This window comes from Equus przewalskii, chromosome 8, assembly GCF_037783145.1.
Source record: "Equus przewalskii isolate Varuska chromosome 8, EquPr2, whole genome shotgun sequence".
Classification (NCBI taxonomy): domain Eukaryota; kingdom Metazoa; phylum Chordata; class Mammalia; order Perissodactyla; family Equidae; genus Equus; species Equus przewalskii.
The window spans coordinates 26,314,937-26,324,989 of NC_091838.1; the positions used below are offsets into that span (position 1 = coordinate 26,314,937).

General features: G+C 41.7%; 1 long non-coding RNA gene across 1 annotated transcript; it reads left to right on the forward strand.

The window, feature by feature from the left end:
- The first annotated feature begins 5,008 nt into the window (after positions 1–5,008).
- Positions 5,009–10,053, forward strand: LOC139085055 (uncharacterized). Its single transcript, XR_011543056.1, has 3 exons — positions 5,009–5,078; positions 8,908–9,088; positions 9,685–10,053. It is a non-coding gene; the product is annotated as an uncharacterized lncRNA (long non-coding RNA).

Genomic DNA, 10,053 nt, shown 5'->3' on the forward strand with positions numbered 1-10,053 from the left:
TTCATGGAATGTAAATCTGATATTTGACTGAGCATTTTCAGGAAAGTTTAAAAATGAGCAAACCTAAAACAGGAATTTGATTTGTAGTCAAGTGGGACATGGTCTGAGGGGGTCATTTGTAAAATTCCTCACAAAGAGATATACCTGTTTCTGTAACTGTACTGTCTAACTCAATAAAATACCACACATTCAGTTTTTTTCTGACTGAACTGTGATAGGAGATTGACCTAAAAAGTAATCAGTTCACATCTGACTGGCGTGCAGTTGTTGGTCCTGTGGACACGTTGAGTTCAGGCTGCTTCAGTCATGGCGTGATAAGCTCTGCTCAAGGCCTGATAAGTTGGAAGACACAGGGCACCTCCTCTGCCAGACTACGCCTACAAACTCTGTGACATAGTGTCACGTTTGTCTGAAGATGCCAAACTTGGCCGTCAGTGATCCATGAAGCTAGTAGAGAGACACAAGCTGGATTTTAATGAAGGCTAGAGATTTCTAGAGTTGTTCATAAAAACGGTACCTGAACGAACACAATGGCACTCTTCATCCAACTTGTTTCAACTTTTAGCTATCCCTCTGGACCTTACCGGTGACCTGCTTCTGTCTTTATACACCTCCTATCCGTTGGTTGAGGATGGCCTAAATTCCAATTTTTCACACAACAGAAACAGAAAGCAACCAAAACTCCATTGTAAAGGCAAATTTTAGATTTTAAAAGGAATGGATAATCATTTTTGAGTAGCAGTGAGCCCAGGCTTATGAAAGAGGGCCAGCCTTGAAAATGACAAGATTTTAAACTAGCTGCAAATCAGAGGGCAATCTTAATTAACAGACAAGCAGTTGGAGCCTGTTGGTCTTGCATGTTGCTTTGCTGTTGAAAATGACGTAGTCATAAAGAGCAACCATTACCAGGAAGTTTTCCAAAATGAAGACAGCAAAATACTGTATAATGTGGATACTTTGCTTCTTCTGGCTTCAGGGTAATCCTGAAGGTCCTCAATTTATGTTTTTCTCATATTTCATATTCATACTTTGAGATGTTAAAATCATGGCCACAAAGTAAAAGTCACCAACACTGCTGAGCTTTCTCCAAAGACTCTTTCAGGGTGTTTTTCTTTGACATGGAACACAGAGCTGAAGGGAAGTTTGGAGGCCATTGATTTCATGCGTTAGATGATAAGACAGTGCTCTGGGACTATCTCCATGGGATCAGAACAGTTTCAAGGTGGTGTCGGAAACTACTCCGTCCCTCGTTCATTCTAACGTCTCTTTAGTTTCTAATCCAATCAGGCTTCCAGTGAATTTGGGGGCAGAGTACCCATCCAGGTTTCCAGGCTTGCAAGGGTCAGCTTGACGTGACTTGATTTACTGCCCCTGCCTGTGGAAGAGTTACCTGTCCTTGTCTCCTTGACATTGGGTTTGGCCAGATGAGTTGTGGTACCCCTAAACTTTGAACTGAGGTTTGGCCGCATGACTTGCCTTGGTTGGTGAGATACAAATGGAAGTGATGACTGTTCCTTCCAAGCAGAAGCTCTAAGAGCTATCTTGTGATTATCATCTCCCTTTGCTGTCTAACTAATATTAGTGTATCTCAGATATGCTCCTTCTGGAGCAAAGCTGCATCTGATGAACAGTCACATGAATGAAAGATAAACTTACTTTTGTTCTCCTCAGCACTGAGATAGTGGAGTCGATTGTCACCACAGCATCACTTAGCCTAAGTGGACTGGTAATCACCTAATCCTGAATGGCATCCTCTAGTAGGAACTGAAAAGTAGAAATTAACTCAACCATTGGACTGGTCAGAGATGAGGGTGGAGGTGAGAAGAGGAGGAAGCAGGACTGTGGCCCAGGGAGAGAAACGTATTTACCAAAATTCGGGACCAGAAGGCATGAGCATTGTGGGGAAAAAGGGGAAGAAGCTAAATCAAGGGACCAAGGCAAAAATCAATGATTCATGCCTTCTTTCTTCATTCAACAACTATTTATTGAGCATCTACTATTTTCTAGGCAATGGTCTAGGTGTTGGGGTGAAAGCAGTGAACAGTGGAATGTGTTAGTTTTGTTCACTATCGTGCACCCAATGCCAGGAATAGTCCTGCGCCTATTTTAGGAACATAAATACTCAATAGTGTCTTACTGAATGAGAGGGCACCTTGTAGGAGCTGGGTCTTACAGTGAAGTAAAAAACCTGGCATCCCAGTTAAGACTTAAAGTGTAGCATGGTTTGATGCCAAATAACAAATGGGTGAGCATCAGGACTGAGCCCCAGATCTGGTCCTATAGGAGAGGTATAGGTGCTTTGCAGGTGGTGACAGAGGTGAACAGAAACTGAGACATAAGTGATATGCAGCTGGATGATCCTCCTAAAGCCAGGAATGCATCCTATGCCCACATTCTCAGAGGAATTTTGTGCTCAAGCTGACTGAGTGGTTCTACCCCAGGGGAAAAGGTCAAGAGCATGGTCTTTAGAATCAGGCATAGTTGCAGGCATTCATTTACTACATGACCACGGGTACAATGTTTACCTTCCCCACGTTTCCTCTTTTTTAAGATGCGGTTAATTGTACTTAAGGCATATCAAATTAAATGATGCGTGTGATTCAGTATATTGCATAGCAAGTAGTGAACACTTCCTAGGTGATGGTAGCTGATACTATCAACTGTCATTGCGAGTATCACTGTTGTCATTATTTTCATCTGAGTGCCTTGCTCTCCCTGGCAATTCGACCGAGTGGCTTGGCATTATGGAATTTTGCTTGGCCTATTTAGCTATATAAATATAAATATAATCCAACACTGGCTTTATTCTATTATATAACTGAAACCTTCTTTTCTCAATAAGTGTAAATTGATGACAGTGGCAGGAGAAAGAATTAAAGGTGACCACTTCTTATACTAAAACAGAGACGATCAGCTTTGAATTTAGTCTTTTCCCACTTTTAACAACAGTAATTATCGTGCTAGGGATTTTAGAAATATAAGAATGAAGGAGACAGACACTGACCTCGAAGAATATTCATTGTAATAAAAGAAGTGAGACCCAGACATTAAATGAAATAGAAGTGATAAATATCATACAAAGGAGTAGTGGTACAATTGGCAGCTCAGAGGAAGCTGGATTACCTCCAACTGGGAAGGCCCCATGGAGGGAACAGCATGTGTGGTGGGCCCCGATTTTGAACAATGAAGATGGACCTGTGTTTTCGGAAGAAGGAATAGGTTTGGTCAATTTGTGGAAAGGCTTTGTCACGGCCTGGGCGCCCCTGGAAACGGATGTTGAGATGGAGACCTGTGTGTTTTATTTTACATTTATTGGAGTATGCCTAGAGGGGCAACATTTCTAAGGGAGGAGGAAGTGAGACAAGCAGAATTGGGTAGAAGGAGTGGTTGAACTGTGATGCAGCTGCAACAGAGGCCAAGCCAATGCCATGAGGAACTCTGAAGCTGAGATGGCCCTTTAGAGACATCCTGGGTGGAGGCAGAGGGGTGGGCTGGGCCTCTATATCTCGCAGTGAGTCATCGAGTGTGAGTTGCCCCAGAGGCAGCTCCCTTCAGCCTAGGCAGTTCCTGGGGCAGGTCCCAGCTGTGAGCCATCAGCAGGCAAGCAGCTGGGCAGCTGGAATAACTATAAGGGGGACCTGGGCGGCACACTGTAGCGTGCTCTACAGTTTTGGATGTTGACGTAGGGAGATGGGACCTTGTGTTAGTTTTCTAGGGCAGCTATGACAAAGAACCACAGACTGGGTAGCTTAACAGAAATTTATTTTCGGACAGTCCTGGAGGCTTGAAATTCAAGATCAAGGTGTCAATGAGGTTGTTTCAAGCCCATCTCCTTCGCTTAAAGATGGCTGCCTTCTCCCAGTGTCTTCACGTAGTCTTCCATCTGTGTGTGTCTGTGTCCTAATCTCCTCTTCTTACAAGGGCACCAGTTATACTGCATAAGGGCCCACCCTCATGACCTCAGTTAACCTCAATTACCTATTTAAACACCCTATCTTTAAAAGAGTCAGATTCTGAGGTACTGGGGGTTAGGACTTTAACATATGAATTTTGAGTGGACACAATTTAGCCCATAGAAGACTTCATTTGTTTGGAGAAAGAAGAATATTAGAGGTTTTCTCAGGGTGAATACTTACTAAAGGATGTGCTTCAGAAATCTGTGAGTAATGAGAACACGGATGGGAAGGAGAGAAAAAAGATGGAGGCTAGTTGGGAAGCCACTACTTCAATTCTGAAATAAATAATAAAACCTGAACTAAAATAGTGACAGCAGTGATGGAAAACAGAGAAAAGATGCAAAGGATTTCTCAGAGTAAGCCTTGTTGGGACTCTCTAGTGGGTTGGATGTGGGGAGCAAGGAAAAGGCAGAGGTTGAAGATTGGCAGCTTGGATAAGCACCTTCAACAGAACAGGGCACATGAGAGTAGGAAACATTTGCATGCAAGCAAAAGAAAAAAAAAAGTGATTATTTGCAACACATTAGGATTGAGATACCAACAAGATCTCCAGGTTGAAATGTCTAATGCAGATTGGAAATAACGGGTGAGAAGGTTGGAGAGATACAGTATTAGACATGTGGTTCTGGGAGTCACTTGTGGGTTAGCACAATCTTTAGTTTGCATGAGATTCCCCACGGAGCCTGTCAAGAGCAACAAGAGGGTGAATGACTGGTCAGGAGGTGATGTCAACATCAAGACAAACAAGGAATGGTAAACAAAAGAGGAAATAAAAGAAGGGACAGAGAGGGGCAAGGGAAGCAGAACAAGAGAACGTGCGTTAAGCCAATGGAGAGGGTTTCCAGAGGCACACGTGGTTGCTCCTCAGTTATTTGTTAGATAAATGGACCAGTGGATAAATGGCTAAATAAGCAAATACAAATATTTTCAGTCATGAGCCTTGTGTTTCCCGCAGGCTAACAGACCTGTTTGTTTACCTTGTAAGTTAGCTTTCTGAGAACAAAGCAGTGGAATTTTCCGAGGTGTCAAATTCTAAAGAATAGAATTTTGTCATCCATTCTCCTCCTCAGATAAATGTTAAAATGGAAACTCTACCTAGCACTCTGCTGGAATTCACAACATGTAAGGGAACTTGCTGGAAGCTAGAATGGTCTGGTTCTATCTTCTGGGTGTGGGTGGTGGGAGGGGGTGGGTTTCTATCAGAGGGTTCCTCGCCCAGCTGATGTTTGGGATGTTTGCTGGGAAGTGGGGTCTAAGGGCCTCTCTGTCTGTGTCTTCCAGCCGGTCATGAGGTGCCCCCACGCTCTGGGCTTCCTGAGGGCAGGGACCACACTTTATTTATCTTATGCCCCAGGACCTGGAACTGTGCCTGGCACACAACTAAAAATGAATCTCTGTCCACCTGAACCTCACCATCTGTGGGATATGAGAAGCTCAGCATCAGAGGCATGAGTTGCTTCAGCGTACTGGCTATGCTCATTAGCCCCTAGAGTTTTAGCACATTTCAGTGGAGATTTGAGCTTCAGTGAATCTATGAAATTTTGTCATGTAAATAATCCCTTTACAATTTTAAACAACTGGGTGTAGAAAGTTACTTAAGACTGGGGTGGTCCGCTTGATCGCCTAGCCAAAGAAGATAGGTGACTTTCCATACTGTTAGAACCTCTGAACTCTTCCTCTTTATGCATCTGTAATGCATAAAACTTACTACTCCAAAAATATTTGTTGAATTAGCGAATTAACACAGCTCCTGAGAATTTAGCTGCAGAGGCTACAGTTTGACTTGCTTTTCTTCCCCGTCTATCTGAAGTAATCAATATGCTCAATAGGGTGTCCATGAGGACATTCGAAAGTCATCCCATGGTGTGTGCACAATTCGTTACTCTCTCGATTTCATCCTGTCTGCGACCTGAGAAGGACTGACTGGGAAGTGATTGTAAATGTCGCATCTCCACTTGTCTAAGTTTAGATAAAATTGCAAGTATCTTACAATAGCTGTCTAAAGACAATGGGAAGTAAAGTTTAATAGAAGATAATGACTTTAAGATGATATTATTAGCATCTCTTTTTCTTTGTAATTCATGTCGAATAAGTCTAACCAAGTCTATCATTCCTCTCGTTTTAAGTAGATATTGAGAGGAACCTCGTATCCTTTTACACATCCTGCTGTTTCTCTTACGGCCAAAGGAGCTCTAAGTCAATGTTTCTGCTATTCCTTGCAGAGATGGCTCATTGCAGCATATATGGCCTAATCAAGCCTGTAGCCATTGGTATAAAAAGTAGGAGAATCCACATAAAAATCTCATTTTTATCTTTTCTTAAAAGATGGATCTGGAAACTGGGCTGTACTCCCAAGTGGTCATATCTGTTGGAGCTGAGTAAATGGCTTCTCCCTTTGCTGGGTTGTTCCACAGTCCCCATAGCCGAGGTTTCTCTGCTTCCCGGGTGAGGCCTGCTCAGCCCTTGAGGGCTTCGGAGTTTTCCAAACCCTGCCTCACTGGAGATCTACGATGGGAGTTATCGTCATCTCTATTGTGTTATTTCGCTTTCTCTGTGTGACTCTTTGCTCGGAATCTTAACCAAAACAAGGTTGTGTTTCTTACAGTACCACTTTTTTATTAGAGTAGATCTCTTATGAATAACTACCGGCTTTCTATTTTTCACTTTAGAAGGAGTCACAGCGTTTCTCAACAACAGAACCTTCTCCTTAGGTCTGGGTATGTTTATAAATGTTCCAAAGAGATCGTCCTAACAAAACTCTCAACAATGTTCATTTTGAGGCCTTGTGAACCTTTGAGCTGCAAAAAGAGGGGCATTAAATCATAGAGAGAGTTGAGCTATAAGTGCAGGGAGAGAAAATGTGGTTCTTTTGTGCATGACTGCCAAAATGATACTCTGGTACTCCATACCACTAATGGTTTCTCAATCTGGAAAGAGACGCAAGTTTAGGAACTTACTTCAGGAATCGATATTTCTGGGCTAGGTTCAAGTTTTGCTTTTATCTCCTGGAGTAGGGATTTGCTGTGGTTGGGCCAAGTTCTCGGCCAAATCTTGGTCCTTCTCTAATGGAAATTGGATGATTGGACATTTAAGGGGAAGTGAAATTTTCCCATATGGGTTTGATAATCCGCCAAAGGTGAGCACAAACCATCCTAATGGAACAATTTGGCTTGTGCCTGCAGGTCGTTCTATCCTCAGCGTCCTCTCTTGACCACCAAGGCTAACATAGGTGCCCCTCCTGTGTGCTCCATAGAACTCTGTACGTGCTTCCGAAACAACATTTGCACACTATTTGTTAAGTGCTTACCTTCCCACCTATCTTCATCTGACCCTTGAGATTCTAGAGGGCAGTGACTTGCCCTTCATCACTCCGTCCTATTATCATTTACAAGGAATCTTGATTTAATGACTAAGACTCAAATTATTCCCTAGACATGAGATTCAATAGCCTTCATCAGACTCTTGGATCAAAATAATGTTCTCTGAACACCACTCTTTTAAATCAGGTCAAATTTACCCAATATTCTGTCAAATAAATCCCCAATATGGGAATAGATGAAACAATTTTCATTTTTGCTTTTACTTACAATATTAATTGAGGCTCCCAATATGTTCTCCCATATTGCTCCTTAGGGAAACTACAAAAATGTGATATGTGTTCTTCTGTATCATTTAAGATTGGATTTGGCTCTGTGTGATAAGGATCGTAAACAACTACAGCATCTATAAACTTTCAAAATTATACTGTCTTATAAAAACAGAATGAGTGTTTGTCTTTCACATAAAATAAATCTGGAGATAGTCGTTGAGGGCTGGAAAGGTAGTTGCTGAGGTCTGTACAATTTTCAGGGCCTTGGGACACTTCTATCCATGTCATCTCTAACTCCGGCCATATCCTCTTCATCCCAGCCAACAGGATGAAGAAGAGGAGAGGAAGGGTTCATCACTTCCACTTTAATGAGACCTCCTAATACCTCAATATTGTTGCTTATATCTTTTTAGCTGGAACTTGGCCAATGGCTGTACATGGCAACCAGGCAGACAGAGAAATGTGCATTTAGCCGAGTGGTAATGTGCCTTGAAATACAAATATTGTGTTCTTTCTGCTTGTTTCAGTTTTTGTCTTCTTTTCTAAAGAAGAAAAGCAAAGAGGAGAATGGATGCTGCAAAGTGACACTCTCTGTCATACCTTCCCCAATTAATTTGTATAAAGATATTAATATTTATATTAAGATTTTATTTTAATATATTAAATGTGAATATTTCCTTTAAATCTATTAATGTGGAAATATATTTATTTTTACAAAATTAGGTCATATGATAGAAATTGGTCTGATTTTAATGTTATCACTTAAAAAACAAAATCTATGGGGACCAGCCTGGTGGTGCAGTGATTAAATTCGCAAGTTCTGCTTCGGCTGCCAGGGGTTCACTGGTTTGGATCCCAGGTGTGGACATGGCACCGCTTGCCAAGCCATGCTGTGGCAGGTGTCCCACATATAAAGTGGAGGAGGATGGGCATGGATATTAGTTCAGGGCCAGTCTTCCTCAGCAAAAAGAGGAGGATTGGCAGCAGATGTTAGCTCAGGGATAATCTTCCTCAAAAAAGAAATCTATGACTGAATAATTTTCTGTAGAATGCAGGTTCCATTACTCAGGTAGTCATTTGCATCTTTGCTGTTCATTATCTGTTTGCTCTTCTTGGGTTAATAGCTCAGATTTTCTTCTGGGGATCTACTGATGGTTCCAGTAGGGTAGTCTCACCTCTCCATCCCATAGCTCGAGGTCCAGCAGTTGTAAGTGATTCAGGCTTGGGCAATCAGAGCCTGGGCTTCCTCTGGTCTCAGTGGTTGGTTGGAGAATGGGTGTGACACCATCAAAGTTAACGAATGATGATGAGATATTTGCTGAGGCTTCTGGAACTGAAAGGGCTAATCCTTTCCCTCTGTAGAGTAGCTGGAAACTTGTTGCCCAAGCTGCCATCTTCATCTGGCCATGTAGGAGTCATATGAGAATAAGACCTCACACAGAGGGCAGCAGGGATGAAAAAGAGAAGAAACCAGGCCCTAGCAATTTTATTTACATCCTGATCAAACCTTTCCTGATTTCAATCCTAACTCTGGACTTTTCAGGTATGTGGGATAATTAATTTTATTTATTTATTTATTCTTTTTCCTGCTTTATTTCCCCAAACCCCCCTGTACACAGTTGTATATCTTAGTTGCATGTCCTTCTAGTTGTGGGAGAATTAATTTTATTTTGAATAAGCCAATTAGATTTGGGTGTTCTGTCACTTATGACATTTAATTGGAAGGGATCAACTCCAAATTATCATTAGATAAAGATGGTGAGGAATTACTAATAACTTCCCCATGTTTCTGAGTTGATAGGAGAATGCTATCTTTTTTATTAGAAAACCGATGCCTTTCTATGAACTCATTCTCTGATTAGAGAAGCAGAACTTTTTGCCCGAGTGAAAGGATCAGAAATTCTTTCAGTAATATGAAAAGTAGTAATCATGTTGGAAATGTTTGCATGACTGGAATGGCTCCATCTCATACTCCTAACGTGTTTGCCATCCAAAGGTCATTTCAAAGGTCAGACACAAGACAACTACATAATTAGTGCTTTAAAACGATCTTTTGTCTTGTAAGAGTAAGAAGTAGGTTTTCCTTCCTCCACTCTTTCTCCTCCCTCCACCTGAAGAATGCCCTTATTCTCACCACAGGCCGGTTCGGGCGCTTGGCTTTCGTCACACGCTGACAGGTTTTTGTTTATCTTATGTGAGAAATGGACAAAAGGAAACAGAAAACAGATGAATAGGCAAAAGTATGAATAAACAACTCCAGCAGCTGAGTACCAGATGGCTTCAGGGCCTTCATGAGGACACAAATTGATTTCCCGAGATTTCTGGAAGGAGATTCTTAATGTTTTTCTCAAGCAACAGTTATGGTGATAGAATAAAAATGATCTCATCATTGACTGTAGCCTTCTGTAAAAAAAACAAGGAAAAGGTTGTTTTAAAGAAGCAAATAACGGCATAATTGTTAAGTTATCCTTCATCCTCTCATTTATATTACAATACTTCCAACAACCA